General features: G+C 34.7%; 1 protein-coding gene across 4 annotated transcripts in view; it reads right to left on the bottom strand.

Annotated features, from left to right (window-relative positions):
* LOC309631749 (uncharacterized protein) overlaps positions 1–27,940 on the bottom strand; it is a 673,620-nt gene that overhangs the window by 445,253 nt on the left and 200,427 nt on the right. For 3 of the 4 annotated variants that reach the window (XR_014246462.1, XR_014246463.1, XR_014246467.1), the window contains exon 2: positions 3,503–3,587. The exons of the other annotated variant lie outside the window; for it this stretch is intronic. The gene's annotated coding sequence lies outside the window, so the exon portion shown is untranslated. The remainder of the gene's footprint in view (positions 1–3,502; positions 3,588–27,940) is intronic. 4 annotated transcript variants of the gene reach the window in all.

The following is a 27,940-nucleotide window of genomic DNA, read 5'->3' as shown; positions in this document are numbered from 1 at the left end:
AAGGATAGACCATACATTGGTACACAAAATAAGTCTCAGTAAATTTAAGAAGATTTAAATCATGTCAAGCTTCTTTTCCAGTCACAATGATATAAAACTAGAAATCAATTACAAGAGGAAAGCTGGAAAAATCACGAACATGTGGAAACTAAACAACAAGCTACTGAACAACCACTGGGTCAACAAAGAAATCATGGTTTTTAAAAACCTGAAGACAAATGAAAATGAAAATACAACACACCAAAATCTGTGGGATGCAGCAAAGTGGTACTAAGAGGGAAGTTAACAGCAATACAGACCTACCTCAAGAAACAAGAAAATTCTCAGATAGGTTAGAGTGGAAATAAATGAAATGGAGACTAAAAAGAAATAGAAAAGATCAATGAAACTAAGAGTTGGTTCTTTGAAAAGATAAACAAAATTGACAAACCTTTAGCTAGACTCACTAAGAAAAAAAAGAGAGAAGCGTCTGATAAATATAATCAGAAACAAAAGAGGATAAGTAACAATGGATACCCCAGATATACAAAGAATTATAAAAGAGTATTATGAACAACTATACACCAAGAAATTGGGACAATGTAGAAGAAGTGGACAAATTCTTAGAATCATACAACCTTCCAAGACTGAATTATGAAGAAATAGAAAATGTGAATAGACCAATCACTAGTAAGGATATTGACACAGTAATCAAAAACTCCCCAAAACAAAAGTCCAGGACCAGACAGCTTTACAGATGAATTCTACCAAACATTCAAAGAAGATTTAATACTTATCCTTCTCAAACTCTTCCAAAAAATTGAAGAGGAAGGAACACATCCTAACTTATTTTACTAGACAAACATTACCCTGATACAAAAACCAGCAACAGACAACACAAAAAAAGAAAATTACAGGCCAATATCTGATGAACATAGAGACAAAAATCTTCAACAAAATATTATCAAACCTAATAAAAGGATCATACACATGATCAAGTGGGACTTCTTTCAGAGACTCAAGGATGGTTCAACATCTGCCAATCTATCAACATGATACACCACATTAACAAAATGAAGATAAAAATCATGTGATCATCTCAATAGATGCAGAAAAAGCACTTGACAAGATTCAACATCCATGTATGATTTTTAAAAAAACAATCAATAAAATAGGCATAAAAAGAACATACCTCCACATAATAAAGGTCATATATGACAAACCCATTGCTAACATCATTCTCAATAGTGGAAATCTGAAACCTATCCTTTTAAGATTAGGAACAAGACAAGGATGCCCACTGTCACCACTTTTATTCAACATAGTATTGGAAGTCCTGGACACAGCAATCAAATAAGAAAAATAAATAAAAGGAATCCAGATTGGAAAAGATGAAGTAAAACTGTCACTGTTTACAGATATAACATGATTTTATATATATGGAAAACCCTGAAGACTCCACCAAAAATCTATCAGAAATAATAACCAAATACAGTAAAGCTGTAGGGTACAAAATCAATACACAGAATCAGCTGTGATTTTATACATTAACAATGAACTAGCAGAAAAGTAAATTAAGAAAACAATTCCATTTACAATTACAACAAAAAGAATAAAATACCTAGAAATAAATTTAACCAAGGAGGTGAAAAGGCTGTACACTGAAAAGTATAAGACACTGTTGAAAGAAATTAAAGAAAACACAAAGAAATGGAAAGATGTTCCATGATCATAGACTGGAAAAAGTAACAGTGTTAAAATGTCCATATTACCTAAAGCAATCTACAGATTCAGTGCAATCTCTATCAAAATCCCAGTGACATTTTTCACAGAAATAAAAAAAAAAATCCTGAAATTGATATTGAACCACAAAAGACCCCAAATCGCCAAAGCAATCCTGAGAAAAAAGAACAAAGCTGGTGGTAACACATGCACAGATGTTCAAATTATATTACAAAGCTATAATAATCAAAACATCATGGTATTGGTAGAAAAACAGATACAGAGATCAACAGAACAGAATAGAGAGCCCAGAAATAAGCACACATTACAACAAAGAAGCAAAGAACATGCAATGGAGAAAGAATAGTCTCTTCAATAACTGGTGCTGGGAAAACGGGACAGACACATGCAAAAGAATGAAACTAGACCACTCTCTTACACCACACACAAAAATCAACTCAAAATGGATTAAAGATTTGAATGTAAGACCTGAAACCATAAAACTCCTAGATGAAAACATAGGCAGTATGTTCTTGGACATCAGTCTTAGCAATGCCTTTTTGGACCTGTGTCCTCAGGCAAGGGAAACAGAAGCTAAAATAAACAAATAGGACTACATCACATTAAAATATTTCCGCACAGCAAAGGAAACCATGAACAAAGCAAAAAGATAGCCTACCAAAAGGGAGAAGATATTTGCAAATCATATATCTGATTCGGGGTTAAGTTCCAAAATATGTAAAGAACTCATACAACTCAGCAACAAAAAACATACCACCAATTCAAATATGGACTGAGGAACTGAATAAACATTTTTCCAAAGACATAAAGATGTCTAACAGGCACATGAAAAGATGTTCAACATCACTAATTATCAGGGAAATGCAAATCAAAACCACAATGAGGTATCACCTTACACCCATTAGAATGGGTATTATCAGAAAGGCAAGAAATAACCAGTATTGGAGAGGATGTGGAGAAAAGAGAACCCTCATACAATGGTCGTGGGAATGTAAATTGGTGTAGCCCTTATGGAAAAGAATATGGAGATTCCTTTAAAAATTAAGAATGGAACTAACATATGATCCAGCTATTCCATTTCTGGTTATTTATCTGAAGAACACAAAAACACTAATTTGAAAAGATATATGCAATGCACACCTATGTTTATCGCAGCATTATTTACAATAGCCAAGACATGTAAACAACCTAAACGCCCATCAATGGATGAATGGATAAAGAAGATGTGATATATATATACAATGAAATACCACTCAGCCATAAAAAAGATGAAATCTTGTCATTTGCAACAACATGGATGGACCTTGAGGTTACTGTGCTAAGTGAAATAAGTCGAATGGGGAAAGACAAATACCATACGATTTCACTCATATGTTGAATATTAAATAAATGAACAAACCAATCAAAATGAAAACAAGCACATAGATACGGAGAACAGAGTAGAGGCTACCAGAGGGGAAGTCTGGGTGGGTGGAGGGGGAAGCGAAATAGGTAAAGGGGATCAACAGTATGGTGATGGATGGAAAGTAAACGTTCAGTGGTGAGCACACTGTAGTGTATACAGAAGTCAAAATATAATGTAGTACACACAAAACTCATATAATGTTATAAACCAATGTTACCTCAATAAATAAAAAAAAATGTGGTATATACATATAATGGAATACTACACAGTCTTAAACAAGAAGAAAATCCTGCCATTTGTGACAATATGGATCAACCCCATAGGACATTATGTTAAATGAAATAAGCCAGACACAGAACAAACATTGTAAAATACCAGTTGTATGATGAATCCAAAACAGTCAAACTCATAGAAGCAGAGAGTGGATCAGTGGTTGTCAGGGGCTGGGAGGAGTGGAAAACTGGAAGATATAATCAAAGGGTACAAAGTTTCAATTACACAAGATAAGTCAGTCCTAGAGATCTACTATACAGCATGGTGCCTATAGTTAACAATACTATTTATATTGAATACTTAAAATTTGCTAAGAGTTTAGATCTTATGTTAAGTGTTCTTTTCACAGAATAATATATACTAATAACAACAACAAATAAGAGGGTAGGAGGAAACTTCTAGAGATGATGAATAGGTTTACAGCATAGATTGATATGATGACTTCATGGGTTTATACTTAACTCCAAACTCATCAAGTTGTATATACTAATTATGTCCAGCTTTTTGTATGTCAAAAAATAAATAAAATTTTAAAAGTCTGTGAAAAATAGGATAAAATAAAACTTGAGTGAAAAAAGGGAGAAGGAAACAAATTCTGCGGTCGGCTCATAAGCTATGGCTTGGAATAAAATATTATTTAAACTGATAAAGCTTCGCATATTTGAAAGTACAAATATCAACACTAAATAAGTTAACACCATTGACTAAAATTAGATGGTAGAAGAGAGAAAAAGGAAGAGGAAGGAAAAGTTTCTAGTCTAAATTTATTGTTCATCATAGACAAAATGTAAATAAGAGGGCACTACTTATATTATTTAAAGGTATTAATGTAAAAGTAAGTACTAGAACAAAATACAAACCTTCCAACATATCCAAAACTCCAGAAATAGAAAGGGAAAGAAAAGAAAGTAGATAATATTGCGATTGTGAAAAGCACTCTCTTCTCATGTATATGTACAAATTTACTAACATACATATTATATGTATGATACTATAAACCTTGAATCAAATGTATCAGTCATATCAACAAATGTAAATTGTGGTTAACTCATCTAATAAATAAAAATATTGTCATGTTAGCACTCAAAGTAAAACCCAACTTTATGGTGTACATAAGAGAATCACCTAAATGAAGTGATTCAGAAAGCTTAAAATTAAAGAATCAGTAGAAGGTTGTAATGAGACTGTTATGGGCTGAACTGTGTTCTCCCCAAAATTCATTTGTTGAAGTCCTAAACCCTAATACCTCAGAATGTGACTGTATTTGGAGATAGAGTCTTTAAAGAGGTGATTAAGTTAAAATGAGGTCATTAGTGTGGGCCCTAATCTAGTATGACTGGTGTCTCTATGAGAAGAGGAAATTAGGACACAGAGAAGAAACAGGAAGAAGACACCACCTGCAAGCCAAGGAGAGAGGCCTCAGAAGAAATCAATCCTACCAACACCTTGTTCTCAGACCTCTATGTTCCAGAATAATGAGAAAATAAATTTGTGCTGTTTAAGCCATTCAGTATGTCTTTGGTTATTGTTATGGTAGATCTGGCAAACTAACACAGAGACCATTGCTCTGATCCTCACAGTGAGAACAAATGAGACAAATTATAATTTTTCAAAAATCTATTACAGAGCTAAAGATGCGAAGAGATCTAAAACAATAAATTCTAGCAAGGGATGATCTCTTCTTAGGAGAGTAAAGATTCAGAGCTTTGTTTCCTCCTGGTGGAGCTGTGGGATGAAGAGGAATCCATTCTATTGATAGATAGATAGAGTAAGAAAAAGCCAGCCAAACTTCTACCATCTTTTAATGGCTAAGTATTGGCAGATATAACAAGTTAGAATCACTAGGAACACCATACACAGAGTAAGTCTGTCCCAACAGCTTCCTCTTCCCATAGATCTTCACCCAGGACACAGGATAAAATACCAATTACTGTGGAAAGGGAAGAAAAGCTGAGAGATCTCCTTTGAGATGCACAGGGGCTTCTCCTAGTGCAAGGCAGCAGGCTGCGGCAAGCTGTGAGTAAGGGTAGGAGAGCTAAGTGAAATCCTGAGAAGGCACTCAAAGGATGAAAGAGGGATAGTAAAGATGGAAATCCCCAGGTACAGAAAGTGTAGGGTGGAAATTAGAGAAAAGACAACTCCCACAGTTCAGAAAGTTGATAGGTAGGTAGGTATGTTAGTAAGTAGGCAGGTGGATGGATGGAAATATGGATGAGTGCGAGGTAATAATGGATGGTGATATATAAATGGATAGCTATATATATATATATACACACATATATATATGGAGAAATGTTGGATGGATGGATGGAAGGATTCTCTTTCTCCTTTTCAAACTGAATCATACTATATTCTGGTTTTAAAGAAATACATTATGAATGATTTCCTTTGTGAAGACCTCTTAGAATTTTTCAGAGACCAAGACATCAGCATTATCATTGCTGTGGGAACCCACTGAAATCAATAGCATAGGTCTCCTTCTAAATGTGTGTGAATTGCTTTCATTTACAACTTCAGGAAAGAAAACCAGCCAGGGCATTACTAAGAGTAAAATCCATTCTTCTGTTCACTAAACCTAAACCATTGCATTAGAGTAAACCAAGACAAACAAAATATCACAATAATGCTGTGGGGGATATAGGTTTCATTAAAGATAATCCACTACAATATGACAAAACATAAGGTAGTTACTCTTTCTGCGGCAACACAGATGAAGACTTTATTTTAAACCCAGAGCAGATTGAATTTTTGCATGATGTTTTCTTTAAACTGCCTGGCTTAATCTAGAAATACATTAAGACACTCATCCACCAGCTGTGCCAGTTTCAGCTGTAGCAAATTGATGATTAGCTTTCTCCTGACAATATTTTCTTCCCACAAAATTTTTAAATGGACTGAAATAACATTAAAAGTCAGGAATGGAAAATATACCTTCATTGTTAAATATTTTAAAGCTATTTTATCATTAAATCATTTGAATAATGTATTAGATAAAACTATTAATATTGGAAAACATTAATTAGGTGTGAACTTTTTGTGTTTTATTTTTGAGATAAAATTCAAAACATATCATCCCAAAGCCAAGTAAATAGGCAAAATTAATCACCATTGCCTGCATTAAACTCCATCACAAAATTTAGGACTTCCGTAATAGTTTCAGAACTTGTTAGTAATTTAAGGCAACCCTGGTTATTAAAGATGCAGATTTTTTTTAACCTCCTCTGCTATTTGATTTAAAATACCAGTGTTTTCTTTTAGTCCAATTTAATTAATTTTTGTATTTAAAGATAATTAAATTGGACTAAAAGAAATTACATGTAAATGAAAAACAAATCCTTACATTCAGAAGAATATAAGCAAGAGTGGGCAAACTAGGACACATGGACAATGGTCTGTTTTTGTAAATAAAGTTTTATCAGAACACAGCCATGCTCACTTGTTTGTATACTGTTCCTAACAGACTTCTCACAATGGTGAAGTTGAGTAGTTGCTACAGAGAAGACCTGAAAACCTTCAGGCTAAAATATTTACTATCTGGCCTTTTAAGAAAAAGTTTAACTCCTAGTTTACATAAAAAGTTTCAGGCCAACTCTCACCTTCATTCCTTCAAGTGTTTTGGTATGCTCTTCCAGGAAGAGAGAAAAAATTTAATAAAAACTAAAAGTTATAGTCCCCAGATTAAACCAATTGCATTAAAATTAAGAAAAAAATAAAAAATAAATCACCTCTGCATTCGGCACTTGTCCCTTTACCTGATCCAGACACTACATGAGTCCTCTTCTTAGCCCTGTAGTGTGATGTACTGCACAAGCCTGATTACCGTTTTGATTAAAATATGCACCCTTTTCACTGACAGTATCTCACACCTATCCTTATTTTCATTTACATTATTTTGTATTTCTTAAAATTTGTAGTCATCAGTACCAAATAAAGGAAAATTTAATTTATTTTGACCCCTTCAAAGGCTGGGAGGTAGACCAAATTACTCAACATCTAACACATTTAGATGTAAAACTTTCTAAAATAATTTATGGTCAAAAGCTATTACCTTATACAATTCTATAAGCACCTATGTGTTGGCAATCATAACTGGTCTTGCTAAACTGAATATGTCCTAACTGGTAAACCCTTCTTGATTATGAAATCATATATGTGCTAAGCACTGGCTGACTCCATGTATGGGACTAAAAATCTTTGGGTTATCTTCCAAACGTCAATTGGAAGAATATTCTAACCTAGAACCCACTGATACTGTGATACTTAATAGGTAGCTAAAGAAGATAAGCTAAAGTGACACACTGTAAACATTGTCTACCCTCTATTTGACAACAGAATTAAAGAACTGAAGCACAAAGAAACATTTAAGTCCAAATTCACCAAAAAAATTCTTGAAAGTCATTATTTAAGGAAGTAAGGAAGTCTAGTTCTGTGGGCTCCAAACCTTCCTGCACATCAGCACCTGGGAAACATATTACAAAATAAAACTAATATTGTGTGCCCTCCCTCTAAGATTCTGATTCAGTAGGTCTGCTGTGGTATCTGGGATTATATAGTTTTAATAAACACCTCATGTTGTTTTTTGCAGTGGATACATGGACAGATATTTGGGAATTGATACAGCTGGTATCAATACAATGTAAGAAAGGAATGACAATCTAGATCTAGCTTTTTGTCCTTGTTCTTTCCCAAGTAGCTGTTTTGCAATCATTGTGGAAAAGGGGGTAAATCGATCTCTGAAAGTCCAGAACTCCTCATTCTTATTCAGTTTTGTTGCTGTCAAGTTCTGTAATACTGGACAGTTCTGTTGATCTTGCATGCTTCTGTCTTCCCACCTGTTAAGTGATGAGGATGCCTGCTTGTCTACCTCACAGAATTTTGGGAGGGTAGCCAACATGACTGGAAAAAAGTAAAGGAGGAACAGCAGGGTAAATACAGCAGACTGGACATACACATTTAACTCCACTCTCTCCCAAGTGACAATAATGACATTAAGGGTATATTTAAAGGAATTATACCATAAAAACAAAGGGAATGGGAAAGGAGACAATGCTCACAAAACTTATGCAGAAGGATAAGTGCAAATGATTTAGCACAGAAGGGAAAGCTAAATCTTCAGTGAGCATTGTGGAAAGTTGGCATGTAACCCAATTTGCATGGCAGAATGCTCAAATGGTTCAACATTGAGTGGAAGTGGAGGTAAAATTGAGGCTATTAAAAAAATGAAGAAGTAGTTGAAAGTTTGTTCAGGATGTAATTAGGTCCTAGGATGCACTTAACTGGAAGACTACCACTCTCCTCCTCCAGCAGAAGAATGGAGCTCTATTCTCTGCAAAGAGCCAAACAGAGCACCTCGGACTTGGGAGATGCCAAATATGGTTGAGGGTGAGGTTGCCATATAAAATCAGGGAAATTCGGGAAACAGTTCATTAAAATAGTGGGAGTCCCTGCTCTAGTCTCTAACTCAGCTCCCTACACACTGGCAGTCAAGCTTATACACTCTGGGCAGGCAAACGGGAGGTTCTTCCTACTGAATCTGACCAGATCAAGAGAAAAGACCTCAAGAGGCTCCTCAATTAACCAAACCACAAAATACCCTATAGTTCACCCACAATCTCCCAACCTTTCCCAAGTATACAGAGCTTGCAGTCAGCAGAAACACCTGTGGAAAGTCTCTAATGCAAAAGGCAGAGACCCAAACAAAGAGTAAATCCAACTAGTTAGAACCAGCATTTAGGCAGGGAGATGGAAAGCTTTAAAAACTGTAATTAGGTCCATAACCTATGTGTAAAATGGAATCTGTTTATCTAATTATATTTCTGACTATATATTTCTGATGAACCTGCATCATAATTCCAGAGACAACAAATTCTAATTTCTGAGCTGCAAAAATATTCAAAAATATAACAAAATAACATTAACACTGTTCACTATAATATATCCCTTGATAAACCCAGCAGTATCTATGTACTATCCCACAGAAGCCCAAGACTATTCTAATTGATTAATGAAGACAAGCCATTATAAGTTGTTGAATGAAATGTTTTCTGTCATACTCAAGGCTAATTTCAACTGGGCATGTATTTATTATATATATTACATATATATAATATTAACATAATATTTATATATATATATATATACATATATTCCTCAAAGAGATCTGTCTGCTCCTATGCTTGTTCACTCCTCATTCTTTTTTCAACAAGGAACCAAGTAGTCCTGCTGCTACAATAAAACCGTGAATTGTGTCACTGCCCTGCTTAAAACTTTCCTATCTCATTCAGTGTAAAAGATAAAAATTTGACAACAGCCTGCAAAGCCCCACCTTCCCATGTTCCCTCTCTCGTGTTCCTCCTCCTCACTTACTCCCTGCAGCCACACTAGCGTCCTTGCTGCTTCCTAAAAAGCACACTCCCACATAAGGGCTTTTGTACTGTTGTTTAGTCTGTTTGGAGTGCTCTTCCCACACCTATCCATGTAATTCATTCCTTCAACTCTTATCCTTGTTAAAAATGTCACCTTTTCTTATGAAGAACCTAGAGGCAGGACAGGAATAAAGACTCAGACGTAGAGAATGGACTTGAGGACACGGAGAGGGGGAAGGGTAAGATGGGACGAAGTGAGAGTGGCATGGACATATATACACTGCCAAATGTAAAACAGAGAGCTAGTGGGAAGCAGTCACATAGCACAGGGAGATCAGCTCGATGTTTTGTGTCCACTTAGAGGGGTGGGATAGGGAAGGTGTGAGGGAGACACAAGAGGGAGGAGATGTGGGGATATATGTATATGTATAGCTGATTCACTTTGTTATAAAGCAGAAACTAACACACCATTGTAAAGCAATTATACTCCAATAAAGATGTTAAAAAAAAAAGTCACCTTTTCAACTTGCTATTTCAAACTGCAACCCACCACTCTTCTAGCAATCTCAATCAATTCTACTCTTCTTTATTTTTTCCATAGAACTTATTGTCACCTAACATACTATACAACTTAGTCGTTATCTTTATTGTTTACTGTCTTTCTCTCCTTGCTAGAATATAAGCCCCATTATAGAAGGGCAATATATTTGTTTATTAATGTATTACAGGTACATAATAATTTTTTTAAATAACTACATGTGCCTGGTACACAGGGGGCACTCAATAAATATTTTCTGAAAGAATAAATGAATGAGAAGGCTGGGCTGCATCTAAAAAAAGGAACAATCAGAGTAAGAAAGATTTCTGTAAAAATAAAAATATGATAGCAGAAATGAAAAAATATCAACAGAAGAAAAATTGGAGGAAAGCAAAAAGACCAAGAGATAAAAAACAGCAGAGGAAAAAAAAAAAGATTATTAAAGGTTTGGTCCAGAAACTTAACATCTAATGAAAGGAGTTCCAGAAAGAAAGAATAGAAAAGACAAAAGGAAAGGATTAAAAGAATAATTCAGGAATTGGAAATAATTCTGAGAATGGGAAAAAGAGTAAGTTTCTATTTTGAAAAGGCCCATCAACCTCCCAGTACAACAGATGAAAACAGAGTCACACAAATTGGGGCATATCACCAGGCAATTTTCTGAACACTATGCATAAAGAGAAGATACTAAAAGTGTCCAGAGGAAAAATAGAACAGCTTTCATACAAAAGATCAAGAGTCAGAATGGCCTTGGATTTTTCAAAGCAACACTGAGAGCTGGAAGGCAATGAAGACATGCTCCCAAACTAAGGAAAAATTATTTTTAACCCAGAATACCTTAACAGATAAACAATAATTCAAGCAGAAGAATAAAGACCCTTTAAGATATGGAAAATCTCAAAAACATAAAAAATGAAAACTTCCATTGATCCCTTTCTTAGGAATCTAATGGAGGATATATTCTACAAATATCAGGGGTATGCTAAGAAAGGGGAAGACACGGGATCCATGAAACCAGGGCTTCAATTCAAGAGAGAGGCAAAAGGATATCCTAGGAAAATGGTATTATGAGTTGAATTGTGTCCCCCTCAAAACATATGTTGAAGTCCTAATCCGCGGAACCTCTAAATATGACCTTATTTGGAAATGGAGCCTTTGCAGATGCAATCAAGTTAAGATGAGGTCATACTGAATTAGGGTGGGCCCTAAGTTTTATATGCATCATGTCTTTATAATAAGGGGGAATTACGAACACACAGAGGTACAGAGACTGCCATATGAAGATGGAGGCAGAGACTGAAGTGATGCATTTACAAACCAAAGAACACCAAGGATTGCCTGCATCCTCCAGAAACTAGGAGAGAGGCACGGAACAAATTCTTCATTTGTGAGTCTCCTGCCGACACACTGATTTTGAACTTCTAGCCTGCAGAACTGTGAAAGAATAAATTTCTGTTTTTAAAGGCATCAAGCTTGTGTTACTTTGTTATAGCATCCCTAGGAAACTAATACAAGTGGTGAGGAGAGATCTTAGGAAGACAGATATGCAGTCAGTTTAGAAAACACTCAGTCCAGATGGAGGTTGATCAGAGAGCTTTGGGAGAAGGGCATGAGGAGATGAAATTGACAGAATATCTGATATGTTTTTAATGTATTGAGAGGAAAAGTAGACAACTAGGGAGGGCTTGGGATACAAAGAAAACAAAGTGAGTGGGGGAAAAGACAGATACCAATTCAGGGAAAACAGAGCGTGTGCATAAAAGGGAAAGAAATTATATTCTGCCTTATGGCTCACCTGTGAAAAGGTTTTCACAGTAATTGTAACATAAATACTGAACTAATCAAAATTATAATGACACAGAGATATGGGTGACAAGAAGTGAGTATGTGGTAGGGGTTGGTGTGGTGGTGAAAGAGAGCGAAATCTTCATCTTCAAAGGTATAGATAATGGGAAAACATCAAGAAATAAAACTATAGGCATGTTTTCAAAAATAGGAATATTACCTAAGAAAGCCAGAGCTCAAAAATCTCTGTGCTAGGAAAAGCCACCTTTAACCATGCTTCCTTTTAAAAGTATATGAAAACTAAATTCATATAACAATTAACAGATGAGTATTAAGATCAAATTCCATACAAAGTTGATATAAGGTGAAAGAGAATAGAAAGCAGATTAACGTCTCAACCAACAATGAAAAGATACCAGAAAGAGATTCCCACAGAACAGATAAAAAGTATAATCTTCTATTTCAGAGTAAACTATAGTATTAAAATTATATGACACAAAAAAACAACAAAAATTTGAACTACAATAATTCAGAAGTGAACTGACAGAACCTAGAAAAAAACAATAAAGAAAAAAATTAAATTTAAGAAATGAAAACCAAACTAGAAGAAACATAACAGTATAGAATACAATAGATAATGCCTTAAGAGAAACATGAGAGAAAAGTTTTATAAATCAAAAATTAATAAGGGAAAAAATAATTCACTAAAAAGTGAGAAATATTGACAACAGGCAAAGAAAACCCTACGTATAGATAATGAGTTCCCAAAGAAGAAAAGCAAAACAAAGAAGCAAAACAAATACTAAAAACTGTAACTCAGAAAGCTTACCCACAATAAATAAGAATTTGAAATTATATGTGAAAATATTGCCCTCCAATGGCTAACACGAAGATATAGTCCAGTAATATCACTGGACTCTAAAGAAATAGAAAAAATTATTTAGGCACTTGACTTATAAGGGAAATAAGATTAGATTAGACTTTAAGGCAGTCATGCCTTAAGACAGGAGAAAATGGAATAATATTTAAGATATTCAAGGAAAGAAAAAGTGAGCCAAAGATCTTACATATGAAAAATTGACTTTGGAGTATAAATAGCACAGACAACCTCTTATCAGGATGCAAGAACCATACTGGTCTCATGAACTCTTCCTGAGGAATCTACTAGAGAAAAAGCTTCAGGCACCAAAGTATCTAGAAAAGCATCAACATAAAACCTGAGAGTGAGCATTAAACACATAATAAATTGCAAAACTAAGACTAAATTAGTGCCAAACAGAAGAGAGTACAGTATGAAATGGCTATATGCTCACAGAATGTAGACGTAGTATAACCATTAAAAAATGTGGGGGAAGAATGGGAAGAACATATTAAAAATGATCAGTAATTTTTTTGGAAGTGTTATCATTGTTGTTGAGACTGTTGTATGTTTGTTGTGGATTAGAGTAAATTATGGTATATTCCATCATCCTCCTTGGTCCTTGAGACTCAAGATTCTCAGTGTACAAGAAAGTGGATACAAATGTAATACAAAATAGGGTCAATAAATAACTCTGTAGTTCTGATTTTGACTTGGAAATACCAGTAAGAACTCATAAATATTTCATCTTTAAAATATTATATATTAATATATAGCTCTGTCCACTAACGAGGCTTAGAAACAATGACCAGCCTAAGAGCAAAGACATCCCTTTAATCCAGAATCTGTTCTTGAAATACCATTTCCAATTAAAGGAAACCAGAAAATGTAAAAGATGAATGTGTAAGAATTTTATCATATGTATAATAGCAAAAAAGCTATCAGAAACATATAAGGTCATATCAACGTAGTCAGAAGTTCACTTTATGAGGTTTCTACTGGCCAAAAATGGGACAATTTCAACTTTTAAAAGACTAATAATTGCAATGGGTTGAAATCTATTAAATATGTGTAAGTCTATGAATTTATTATGACACTAAAAAAGTAAAACTAATTTACCTCTTTGGAGAATGATAGCAAAGCAATTAGATATCTTGAAAACTAGTAAATAAAGGGAAAGAATCAAACATATTTTGCCTTTCCTATCTAAATGTAAAACTGGGTAACTAAATAGTATATGAGGATAAATATCATAAAACTATTTCAACTATAAGTAAAAAAGAAATAATAAACATAGAATATCATCATTTTATATTCCCCAATAAATTAATGTGTCTAGGCTCTGAGAACCAACAGCTGTTTATATCTTAAACAGAGACAAAACCAGGCATTATGTGCTTCCTGATGAAATAACACAATAACTTGTAGTTGTGCTGAAAGAATAAAACATAGTCTGATCCAGCCTCTGGATCCAGCTGCAAATTTGTGAAAAATTCAGAGGACGGAGAAACATGTTGAGCCCTTACATGAGTATGCAACTTTAAAAATCCAATCCATGGGAAATTCTATAGGTCCAACACCAAGATTCTTCAAATACAGCTAACCTTTGAAACACATGGGTTTGAACTGCGCAGGTCCACTTATACACAGATTTCTTCCACTAACTACTACTAGTACTACATGACCTGTGGTTGGTTTAATCCAAACCACAGATACAGATGGCCAATGGTAGGTAAAGTAACGGTCAGATTTTCAACAGTGCAGAGGGTCAGCACTCCTAACCCCATGTTGTTCAAGGGTCAACTGTAAATTGTAAGGAAAATAAAGGATGAAGGGAAAACATGTAATTTAATAGGAAATTAAAGAAATCTTACATTTTTATAAAAACAGGCAAGACTAAATTATTCTGTCTAGAATCCACAATTGGGTGATTAAAACCAAAAAGAAACCTCCCCCAAAATGATTACTATGAAAATCAGGATTGTTGTTATTTTGAAGGGGAGGAAGAAGACTGCAATTAGGCAAGGACACACAGAGAGGCTTCTGGGGGGACTTGGAAATTTTCTATTTCTTGACCCTAATGGCAGTTACAAGGCCTTTCAATAACTCATTAAGCTAAAATTTGTTGTGTGTGGTTTTCTGAATCTTTATTTTATTTCTACAATAAAAATCTTTCAAATGCCCACATTAAAAAAAAAGTATAAAGAAAAGAATAGATAAGAAAATTTCCTAGAACAATAAAGAAGATGGATTTAACCTACCAGCTACTAACACTCATTATATAATATTGTGATTTTAATACCATAAAGAAATAGAACACTGAACAGAAAGCCAAGATACATACACACACATGGGCACACACATACACAGAGAAACTTAATATCACAGAGGTAGCATTTAGAATCAGAAAAGAAAAGATTCTGATTCTAAGTACTTAATACTTAGAACTACTTAATACAATATATGGTGTTGGGACAACTGCCTATCCATATGGAAAGTTGAACTCCAAATAGATATGCAAAAGTTCTAAAAACTATAAACAAAATGTATTTCAAACATATAAATATCTAAATGTAAGTTTTTTAAAGTTTATCATGCTTTGAAAAAAAGTATGATAGACTATTAGGAAAAGATTTCTGCATAATATGGAGATAGTAAATTTTTCCTTAAAAAGCCACTCAGGACTTCCCTGGTGGCCCAGTGGTTAAGAATCTGCCTGCCAATGCAGGGGACATGGGTTCGGTCCCTGCTTCGGAAAGATCCCACGTGCCGTGGAGCAACTAAGCCCCTGCACCACAACTACTGAGCCTGCGCTCCAGAGCCCACAAGTCACAACTACTGAGCCCGCATGCCACAACTACTGAAGTCCACATGCCTAGAACCCGTGCTCTGCAACATGAGAAGCCAACGCAATGAGAAGCCTGCACACCGCAACGAAGAGGACCCCCTGCTAGCCGCAACTAGAGAAAGCCCACGCGCAGCAACAAAAACCCATTGCAGCCAAAAATAAATAAATAAATAAATAAATAAATAAATTTATTTTTTTTAAAAAAGCCACTCAAAGAATATAGATGATAAAAGTTGGCCATATCAAAGTTAAATACTTTTCTCAGCAAAATACATCATATAATAAATAAAGTTCATTAACAAGCTAAAGACAGAGAAAAGATTTGCAGTATGTAAAAGCTTAGTTAGTACCCATCATATAAAATGAATAACTATAAAGCAATATTTTTTTAAAAACAGAAAAGAGGGCAGAGGTTACAAAGGGGCAATTCACAGAATAATCCACAATAGCAAGTAAGCATATGAAAAGATGCTTACCAACACTACTAATCTGTGAGATTATATCCACGTAATATTCCATATTCATCAGACTGGGAAAAACAAAATTTTGACAATATATGTCTTGGCAGGGATGTGCTAACATAAGAACTTCTAGACAGAAAGTAAATTGGGACCACCACTTTGTAGATTAACCAGACAATTATCTAGCAATATCTAACAAAAGCTTAAAATATTCATGGCCTCTAACTCAGTTATTTTCCTTCGAAGGATTTTCCCTAAATACACGTGCATGTGGAGGGAATCAAAAATTATTCACTAATGTATTTTTTATAAGCATAAAAAAACATTATTGGGACTTTCCTGGTGGTCCACTGGTAAAGAATCTGCCTTACCACACAGGGGACGTGGGTTCGATCCCTGGTCAGGGAACTAAGATCCCACGTGCCACAGGGCAACTAAGCTTGTGCACCAAAACTACTGAGTTCACGTGCCTCAACTAGAGAGCCTGCATGCTGCAAATTACAGAGCCCACGTGCCCTGGAGCCTGTGCACCACAACTAGACAAGAGAAAACCTGCATGCCACAACTAGAGAGAAGCCTGAGCGCTGGAACAAAAGATCCGCATGCCTCAGCGAAGATCCCGCATGCCTCAATGAAGATCCCACATGCCTCAATGAAGTCCCAACACAGCCAAAAAGAAATAAAAATAAATAAATAAAAATAAATGTTAAAAAAAAAATTAGTCTGTGAATAGAGATTAAATCAATAAACTAATTGTGTTTGACTCAAACAATATAATGTTACTTACCAGGAAAATGAAGAAACTAGATCTATATGTATTTTTGGTAATCTTAAATATATAAGTGATTGCCAAAGGAAAGCTGAAATGCTAACATATAATATGACAGCATTTATGTACATTTTAAGACACACAAAACAATAAGAACACAAAGTAGTAACTGTACTTAAATACAGTAGGAAGAGAATTATGGAATTGTACTGGTATAAAAGGATGTTCACTAGTATCTATACTTTCTAGGGGAAACAAAATGCTCTGAAGCAAGTGTTACACAATTGTAAAATAAAATATGTTCATGTACCATTTGCTACTTTCCCTATTTTTATAAAAATTTCATTCCACTTAATAAAAAACAGAAAAACACTTGATAAAGTATTAATTCAGATTCAATATATTAACATTCATAAATGTATAGCCTTTGATTAATGTTTCATATAGAGGAAAATTAAGGTAGTCCTTTCATTTTTTAAGTTCAATTATTCACTCCACATGCCACTTTAGTTCTCAAAAAGACATCTCATGTACTCCATTTAAATTCATTTTCTGAGAGAACTTACAGCTATATTTCCAATAAATATGTAGTTCTTAAGTATATGCCAGAGAGAAGTATTCAAAAGAATATGGAAGAGTAATGATGGATTTGCTATTTCAAACCAACTTTCCCACAGAGAACAACAATCTGAAGGTGTCAAAGATCTAATAAAAAAGCAAAGAGTTCTAGGCCAAAAATCAGGGGAGAATGGAGGCTCAAGAAGATAAAAACTGGCATATGCATGGAGTGTCTCTTTCCAAGTTGCATCTGTCAATTCCTGACTGAGCAACTGAAAGGCAAAGAGATTTTAAAAAGCTTGGAGAAAATTTATGGGATAAGAATAGAAAGCCAGACTTAGCAATCTGGGGGATCCTTGATGAAACCCTCTCACTTTAGTTTGGGTTCCCAAGATCTGCACCCCAGAGGTGAGGATAAACCATAAACAAAGGTCCTCACAGGGATTTAAGCTCAGCTTCAAATCTCAATCTTGAAATAAATTTGAAGTGATCTCTGACAGAAATTCTAAAGTAAGACCATACTGGCTCTTAAACCTTTCTTAGGAATAATTTTCAAATACAATGTCTTGCAGATAATTAAAAATCAGTATAGCCAAAGAGACATGAGAAAAGAAAAACAGGCTAAACAGCAGATTTTGCAGGAGATGACCCAATGAAGACTCAGTTAACCTAAAGACAGATCAGTAGAGATTATATAATCTGGAGAACAAAGAACAAAAATACATTTAAACTATAAAGAGAATCTAATGGAGAATCTGTGGGAAAATAACAAAAAGTCTAACATACATGAAATTGGAAACAGAGAAGGAAAAGAGAGGGGAAAGCGAATGGATGGGAAAAAACACTTGAAGAAATAGTGGCTGAACATTTCCCAAACTCAGTGAGAAACATAAGTTTACTGATTCAAGATGCACACCAAACCACATGCAGAAAAATACAAAGAAAACCATACATGGGAACACTAATTCAAATGACTGCTGAATTCTCGTAAGAAATAATGGCCACAGAGGATAGTGGAACAACATGTTTAGAGTGCTTTTAAAAAAAAAAAGTCAACACAGAGTTCCATATCTAGCACAAATATGCTATAAGAATGAAGGCAAGACAGACATTTTTAGATGAAAAAAACTGAGGAAAATTTTTGCCAGTACATCTACATTATAGGAAATTTTAAATTATATTCTACTGGCTGAATGAAAATAAAACCAAACTGAAACCCAGATTTTCAGAAAAACATCAGAATATTATAAACATGTGGATAAATATAAATTTATTTCTTCTTAATTCCTTTAAATACATATGACAGTTTAAAGAAAAAAATATAACATTGTGGTGCAGACTTTATAAAATACATAGATGACATATATATAACAACAACAATGTAAAGATCAGGCAAGGAAGTAAATGATCCTATATGTTTCCATGGTTTCTGCATTTTACCTGAAGTGGTGCTTATTACCTGTAAGTAGATTATGAAAAAAAGTTAAGTGTGTACACTGAATTCTCTAGAGTAACTGCTAAAGAAATCCAAAAAATAAATAAAGGATATATTAAAACAATTTTTTTTAATTCCTATTTATATTTTTTTTAAAAGACAATAAAGAGGAAAGGAAACCACCAGAAGCGACAAACAGGACATAAATATTAAAAATTTAAAAATCTATTTAAATCACATCACATCAGTAAGTACATTAAATGTTAATGGATATAAAACCATAATAAAAGGAAGAGATGTTAGAATGAATTTTTTAAAACAAGGCCCAACTATAAGCTGTCTACAAAATACTTTAAATATAAAGATACTGTGAAAACCATAATTCAAAAAGAGTCATGTACCACAATGTTCACTGCAGCTCTATTTACAATAGCCAGGACATGGAAGCAACCTAAGTGTCCATCGACAGAAAAATGGATAAAGAAGATGTGGCACATGTATACAATGGAATATTACTCAGCCATAATAAGAAATGAAATTGAGTTATTTGTAGACAGGCGGATGGACCTAGAGTCTGTCATACAGAGTGAAGTAAGTCAGAAAGAGAAAAACAAATACCGTATGCTAACACATATATATGGAATCTGAAAAGAAAAAAACGGTTCTGAAGGACATAGGGGCAGGACAGGAATAAAGACACAGACGTAGAGAATGGACTTGAGAACACAGGGAGGGGGAAGGGTAAGCTGGGACGAAGTGAGAGAGTGGCATGGACTTATAAATACTACCAAATGTAAAGTAGATAGCTAGTGGGAAGCAGCCGCATACAGGGAGATCAGCTCAGTGCTTTGTGACCACCTAGAGGGGTGGGATAGAAAGGGTGGGAGGGAGACGCAAGACGGAGGAGATATGGGGATACATATATATGTATAGCTGATTCACTTTGTTATACAGCAGAAACTAACACACCATTGTAAAGCAATTATACTCCAATAAAGATGTTAAAAAAGAAGAAATATAAACAGATGAAAAAGATACAAAAATTAGAATAAGAAAGTTGGAACCGAATATATTATGCCAAAAAAAGTAGAACTTAAGACTAAGAAAGTTACCAAAAATAAAGACAGCATTTCATAAAAATAATAGCTGATTCTTTAGAAAGCCATAACAATAAGAATAATCATCTAATAATGAAACTTTAAAATACATAAAACAACAATTAACAGAAAAAAATAGTTAGAGATATTAACATCTCTATATCGGCAATTGGTAAAAATACTAGACAAAAAAATTCACTAAAAACAAAAGATTTAAACAATCTTATCAATTACTTTGACCTAATTGATATTTATGGGGCACTATACACAGCAACTGCAAAATACACATTTTCTTCAAATACATGTGGTATGTTAACCAAGACAGACCATATGCTACATCACATTTTTAAATTCCAATAAATTAAAGGATTGACTCACAAAGAATATATTCTCTGACCCCAATGAAATTAAATTAGAAATCAGTAAAATAACAGTACTTACTATGTTCAAAGAGATACAGGATAACTTTGAGCATTTTGGCGCTAGCAACAATTTTCCTCTAACGAACCAAATGAAATTTTAGATCTGAAAAATTCAATAATGCATATTAAGAATTCAGTGGATAAAACAGAGCTGAAGAGAATGTGTGAAATTAAAGAGGTCAGATGAAAATGTCAAGCATGAATTACAAAAGATGAAAGACAGAAAATAAAAATGACATGATAAAAGACAAAGAGCATATAATGAAGACTGTGACATGGATGCACTAGAAGTTCCAGAAAAGACAAAAGAAATAAAGGGGTAGAAACCATATTTGAAGAGGTCATAGCTGAGGATTTTCCATTAGTGATATTTTTTAAAAAACAAGTCACAGAGTCAAAAGCACTATAAATCACAGTAGGATAAGAAAATAAAAACACATCTAGGTATAAAAAAATAAACTGATGAATCAAAGACAGAGAAAAATGTTAAAACCAACCAGAGAACAAAGAATGCATTACCTTCAAAAAAGCAAACATTAATAATGGCAGACTTTTCAATAGAAAAAACTAAAGGAAGGGGACAATGAAATTATATTCTGTTTAATAATATTTAATATTAGAGATTTAATGTTTTTGAAAAGTGCTAATATTTCTCAATATTTTAACTTAGAATTTTACACCCACAGATGATATTACTCAAACATAAAATAAAATACAGACATTTTTGAGAAAAACAAAAACTGATTGTTCATTAGAAGACTTGCACAGAAGGAAATAACAACTGAAGTTCCTCAGAAAATAATTCCAGATGAAACTGAGAGAAGCAGGAAGAAATAAAAAGTATATACTATATATATATATAGTATATATATATATTATATATATAATATATATCTTCATCTTATATATATTCTCATTTTATATGTATTCATTTTATAGATATAGGTTAATATATACTGTCATTGGGCTTCCCTGGTGGTGCAGTGGTTGAGAATCTGCCTGCCAATGCACGGGACACAGATTCGAGCCCTGGTCTGGGAAGATCCCACATGCTGCGGAGCAAATGGGCCCGTGAGCCACAATTACTGAGCCTGCGCGTCTGGAGCCTGTGCTCCACAACAAGAGAGGCCGTGATAGTGAGAGGCCCGCGCACCGCGATGAAGAGTGGCCCCCGCTTGCCACAACTAGAGGAAGCCCTCGCACAGAAATGAAGATCCAACACAGCCATAACTAACTAAATAAATAAATAAAATAAAATTTAAAAAGCAATGTTTAAAAAAAAAAATATATATATATATACTGTCATAGTCTCTCTATACATATAAATATGAAGGTATAGTAACTATAAAAACTGTAAAAATAATACATATTTGAATAGAAGTAAAATATGTGACAACATAACTGGGAATTATACAAGCAGATGTAAAGGAAGGATTTTCTAGGAAGGGGGAAAAAAATGCCAAAAAATATCAGACATTGGTAAGGAATGGTGCCTGTGCAATTTCTCAGGAACATACTAAAAGAATAGCAAAAGAGGGTTTAATTCCCAACCAGCAGAAGGAAATAAATTAAATAATAAAAACATTTAATCAACCAAAAAGATGTAAGAATAGAGAGAAGAATATTAAACAGCATGGTCACATAAAACATTTAGTAAATCAATAGATTTCAATAAAATTGTCAGTAATTACATTAAATGTCAATGGGATGACAATGGGTTCCTATTAAAAAACATAGACTGGGAAAACGCAGCGTTAGCATCTCCCCACAACTAGGGCACCTGCTGGCCGCTCATGGAAGACTCTGATGCCCAAGGAGATGGGAGGAACCCCAAAGTGAACCAGCGGCTTTCAGAATTTTGGTTCCCAAGCCCAGGGGCAGGGCAAAGCTCCTGCAGTGGGAGCTCTGAGTGCGAACCACTGAACTAACAGAGAACCTCAGACCCTGGGGAATATTCATTGGAGTAAGGTCTCACAGAGGTCCTCATCTCAGCACCAAGACCCAGCTCTACCCAACAGCCTACAAACTCCAGTGTTGGAAGCCTCAGGCCAAACAACCAACAAGACAGGAACACAATCCCACTCATAAAAAAAAAAAAAAATGAGATGGCAAAAAAATATGTCACAGATGAGGGAGCAAGGTAAAAACCTCCAAGACCAAATAAATGAAGAGGAAATACGCAATCTACCTGAAAAAGAATTCAGAGTACTTATAGTAAAGATGATTCAGATTCTCAGAAATAGAATGGAGGCACGGATTGAGAAAATAAAAGAAATGTTCAACAAAGATCTAGAAGAACTAAAGAACAAACAAACAGAGATGAACAACATAATAACTGAAGTGAAAAATACACTAGAAGGAATCAATAACAGAATAACTGAGGCAGAAGCACGAATAAGTGAGCTGGAAGGCAAAATGGTGGAAAGAACTGCCGAGGAGCAGAATAAAGAAAAAAGAATGAAAAGAACAGAAGACAATCCAGAGACATCTGGGACAACACTGAACGAACCAACATTCAAATTAGAGGGGTTCCAGAAGAAGAAGAGAAAAAGAAAGGGTCTGAGAAAATATTTGAAGAGATTATAGTTGAAAACTACCCTAACATGGGAAAGGAAATAGTCACCCAAGTCCAGGAAGCACAGAGACTCCCATACAGGATAAAACCTAGGAAAATCACACTAAGACACACATTAATCAAACTAACAAAAATTAAATTCAAAGAAGAAGTATTAAAAGCAGCAAGGGAAAAACAAAAAATAACATACAAAGGAATCCCCGTAAGGTCATCAGCTAATTTTTGAGTGGAAACTCTATAGGCCAGAAGGGAGTAGCAGGATATACTTAAAGTGATGAAAGAGAAAAACCTACAACCAAGATTACTCTACCCAGCAAGGATCTCATTCAGATTTGATGGAGTAGTCAAAACCATTTCAGACAAGCAAAAGCTAAGAGAATTCAGCACCACCAAACCAGCTTTACAACAAATGCTAAAGAAACTCCTCTAAGCAGGATATACAAAAGAAGAAAAAGACCCACAAAAACAAACCCAAAACAATTAAGAAAATGGTAATAGGAACATACATATCGATACTAACCTTGAATGTAAATGGAATAAATGCCCCAACCAAAAGACACAGACTAGCTGAATGGATACAAAAAGAAGACCCATATGTATGCTGTCTACAAGAGACCCACCCCAGACGTAGGGACAGATACAGAGTGAAAGTGAAGGGATAGGAAAAGATATTTCATGCAAATGGAAATCAAAAGAAAGCTGGAGTAGCAATACCTGTACCAGATAAAATAGACTTTAAAATAAAGACTGTTACAAGAGATAAGGAAGGACACTACATAATGATCAAAGGATCAATCCAAGAAGAAGATATAACAATTATAAATGTTTATGCACCCAACAGAGGAACACCTAAATACATGAGGCAAATGCCAACAACCATGAAAGGAGAAATCGACAGTAACACAATAATAGTAGGGTACACCTACCAATGGACAGATAATCCAAACAGAAAATAAATAAGGAAACACAAGCTTTAAATGACACAACAGACCAGATAGATCTAACTGATATTTATAGAACATTCCACCCAAAAGTGGCAGAATACACTTTCTTCTCAAGTGCACATGGAACATTCTCCAGGATAGATCACACCTTGGGTCACAAATCAAGCCTCAGAAAATTTAAGAAAACTGAAATTGTATCAAGCATCTTTTCTGACAACAACACTATGAGATTGGAAATCAGTTACAGGAAAAAAACTGTAAAAAACACAAATACATGAAGGCTAAGCAGTGTCCTACTAAATAACCAAGAGATCACTGAAGAAATCAAAGAAGAAATTAAGAAATACTTAGAAACAAATGACAACGAAAACACAAAGACCCAAAACCTATGGGATGCAGCAAAAGCATTTCTAAGCGGGAAGTTTATAGCAATTCAATCTCACCTCAAGAAACAAGAAAAATCTCAAATAAACAATCTAACCCTACACTTAAAACAACTAGAGAAAGAAGAACAAAGAAAATACAAAGTCAGTAGAAGGTAAGAAATCATAAAGATGAGAGTAAAATAAATGAAATACAAACAAAGAAAACAAAACCAAAGATCAATAAAACTAAAAGCTGGTTCTTTGAGAAGATAAACAAAATTGATAAACCATTAGGCAGACTCATCAAGAAACAAAGGGAGAGGACGCAAATCAATAAAATTAGAAATGAAAAAGGAGAAATCACAACTGACACGGCAGAAATACAAAGGTTTATAAGAGACTACTACAAACAACTATATGCCAATAAAATGGACAACCACGAAGAAAAGGAAATATTCTTGGACAGGTACAAATTTCCAAGACTGAACCAGGAAGAATTAGAAAATGTAAACAGACCTATCACAAGTAATGAAATTGAAACTGTAATTAAAAATCTTCCAACAAACAAAAATCCAGGACCAGATGGCTTAACAGGCAAATTCTATCAAACATTAAGAGAAGAGCTAACACCTATCCTTCTCAAACTCTTCCAAACAATTGCAGAGGGAGAAACACTCCCAAATTCATTCTACGAAGCCACCATCACCCTGATACCAAAACCAGAAAAAGATATCACAAAAAAAGAAAATTATAGACCGATATCACTGATGAACACAGATGCAAAAATCCTGAACAAAATACTAGCAAACAGAATCCAACAGCACATTAAAAGGATCATACACCATGATCAAGTGGGATTTATCCCAGGGATGCAAGGATTCTTCAAAATATGCAAATCAATTAATGTGATACACCACATTAACAAATTAAGGAATAAAAACCATATGATCATCACAATAGATGCAGTAAATCTTTGACAATATTCAACACCCATTTATGATAAAAACTCTCCAGAAAATGGGAAGAGAGGGAACCTACCTCAACATAATAAAGGCCATATATGACAATCCCACAGCAAGCATCATACTCAATGGTGAAAAACTGAAAGCATTTCCACTAAGATCAGGAACAAGACAAGGATGTCCACTCTCGCCACTCTTATTCAACATAGTTTTGGAAGTCCTAGCCACAGCAATCAGAGAAGAAAAAGAAAAGGAATACAAACTGGAAAACAAGGAGTAAAACTGTCACTATTTGCTGATGACATGATACTACACATAGAAAATCCTAAAGATGCCACTAGAAAACTACTAGAGCTAATCAATGAATTTGGTAAAGTTGCAGGATACAAAATTAATGCACAGAAATCTCTGGCATTCCTACACACCAACAATGAAAAATCAGAAAGAGAAATTAAGGAAACACTCCCTTTTCCCACTGCAACAAAAACAATAAAATACCTAGGAATAAACCTGCCTAAGGAGGCAAAAGACTTGTACTCAGAAAACTACAAAACACTGATGAAAGAAATCAAAGATGACATAAACAGGTGGAGAAATATACCATGTTCTTGGATTGGAAGAATCAACATTGTGAAAATGACTCTACTACCCAAAGCAATCTACAGATTCAGTGCAATCCCTATCAAACTACCTATCAATGGTATTTTTCACAGAACTAGAACAAAAATATTTCACAATTTGTATGGAAACACAAAAGACCCCGAATAGCCAAAGCTATCTTGAGAAAGAAAAACAGAGCTGGGGGAATCAGGCTCCCTGATTTCAGACTATACTACAAAGCTACAGTAATCAAGACAGTATGTTACTGGCACAAAAACAGAAATATAGATCAATGGAACAGGATAGAAAGCCCAGAGATACACCCATGCACATATGGTCACCTTATTTTTGATAAAGGAGGCAAGAATATACAATGCAGAAAAGACAGCCTCTTCAATAAGTGGTGCTGGAAAAACTGGACAGCTACATGTAAAAGAATGAAATTACAACACTCCCTAACACCATACACAAAAATAAACTCAAAACGGATTAGAGATCTAAATGTAAGACCAGACACTATAAAACTCTTAGTGGAAAACATAGGCAGAACACTCTATGACATAAATCACAGCAAGATCCTTTTTAACCCACCTCCTAGAGAAAGGGGAATAAAAACAAAAATAAACAAATGGGACGTAATGAAACTTCAAAGCTTTTGCACAGCAAAGGAAACTATAAACAAGATGAAAAGACAACCCTCAGAATGGGAGAAAATATCTGCAAATGAAGCAACTGACAAAGGATTAATCTCCAAAATTTACAAGCAGCTCATGCAGCTCAATATCAAAAAATCAAACAACTCAATCCAAAAATGGGCAGAAGACCTAACTAGACATTTCTCCAAAGAAGATGTACAGATTGCCAACAAACACATGAAAGCATGCTCAACATCACTAATCATTAGAGAAATGCAAGTCAAAACTACAGTGAGGTATCACCTCACACTGGTCAGAATGGCCATCATCAAAAAATCTACAAACACTAAGTGCTGGAGAGGGTGTTGGGAAAAGGGAACCCTCTTGCACTGTTGGTGGGAATGTAAATTGATACAGCCACTATGGAGAACAGTATGGAGGTTCCTTAAAAAACTGAAAATAGAACTACCATACGACCCAGCAATCCCACTACTGGGCATATATCCTGAGAAAACCATAATTCAAAAGGAGCCATGTACCCCAATGTTCATTGCAGCACTATTTACAATAGCCAGGTCATGGAAGCAACCTAAATGCCCATCGACAGATGAATGGATAAAGAAGTTGTGGTACATATATACAATGGACTATTACTCAGCCATAAAAAGGATCGAAATTGAGTCATTTGTTGAGACGTGGATGGATCTAGAGACTGTCATACAGAGTGAAGTAAATCAGAAAGAGAAAAACAAATATCGTATATTAACGCATGTATGTGGAACCTAGAAAAATGGTACAGATGAACTGGTTTGCAGGGCAGAAGTTGAGACACAGATGTAGAGAACAAACGTATGGACACCAAGGGGGGAAAACTGCGGTGGGGTGGGGATGGTGGTGTGCTGAATTGGGCGATTGGGACTGACATGTATACACTGATGTGTATAAAATTGATGACTGATTAAAAAAAAAAAAGAAAGAAAGAAAGCCCACGCACAACAAAGAAGACCCAATGCAGCCAAAAAAAAAAAAAAATACTATTATAAATCAAAAGCAAGGTGAGTTATAAGATGAATAGGAGGCAAAAGTCAAAGAGATTTATAGCCAATCATTCCTTGACTTATTCAACAACTATTCATTGAAATTTTGTGTGTTATGCTGGGGGCTCTCGACTTTGGGTGTTTCAGTATTACCTTTGGTGCTTTAAAAAAATACAGATGTTCAACCCAAAAAAAAAAAAAGGAGTCATGTACCACAATGTTCATTGCAGCTCTATTTACAATAGCCAGGACATGGAAGCCACCTAAGTGTCCATCGACAGATGA

The sequence above is a fragment of the Balaenoptera borealis genome (assembly GCF_965194805.1).
Source record: "Balaenoptera borealis genome assembly, chromosome: 7".
NCBI lineage: Eukaryota > Metazoa > Chordata > Mammalia > Artiodactyla > Balaenopteridae > Balaenoptera > Balaenoptera borealis.
Note: the sequence above shows the minus strand (reverse complement) of the source record. Positions and strands in the feature narration are given on the sequence as shown.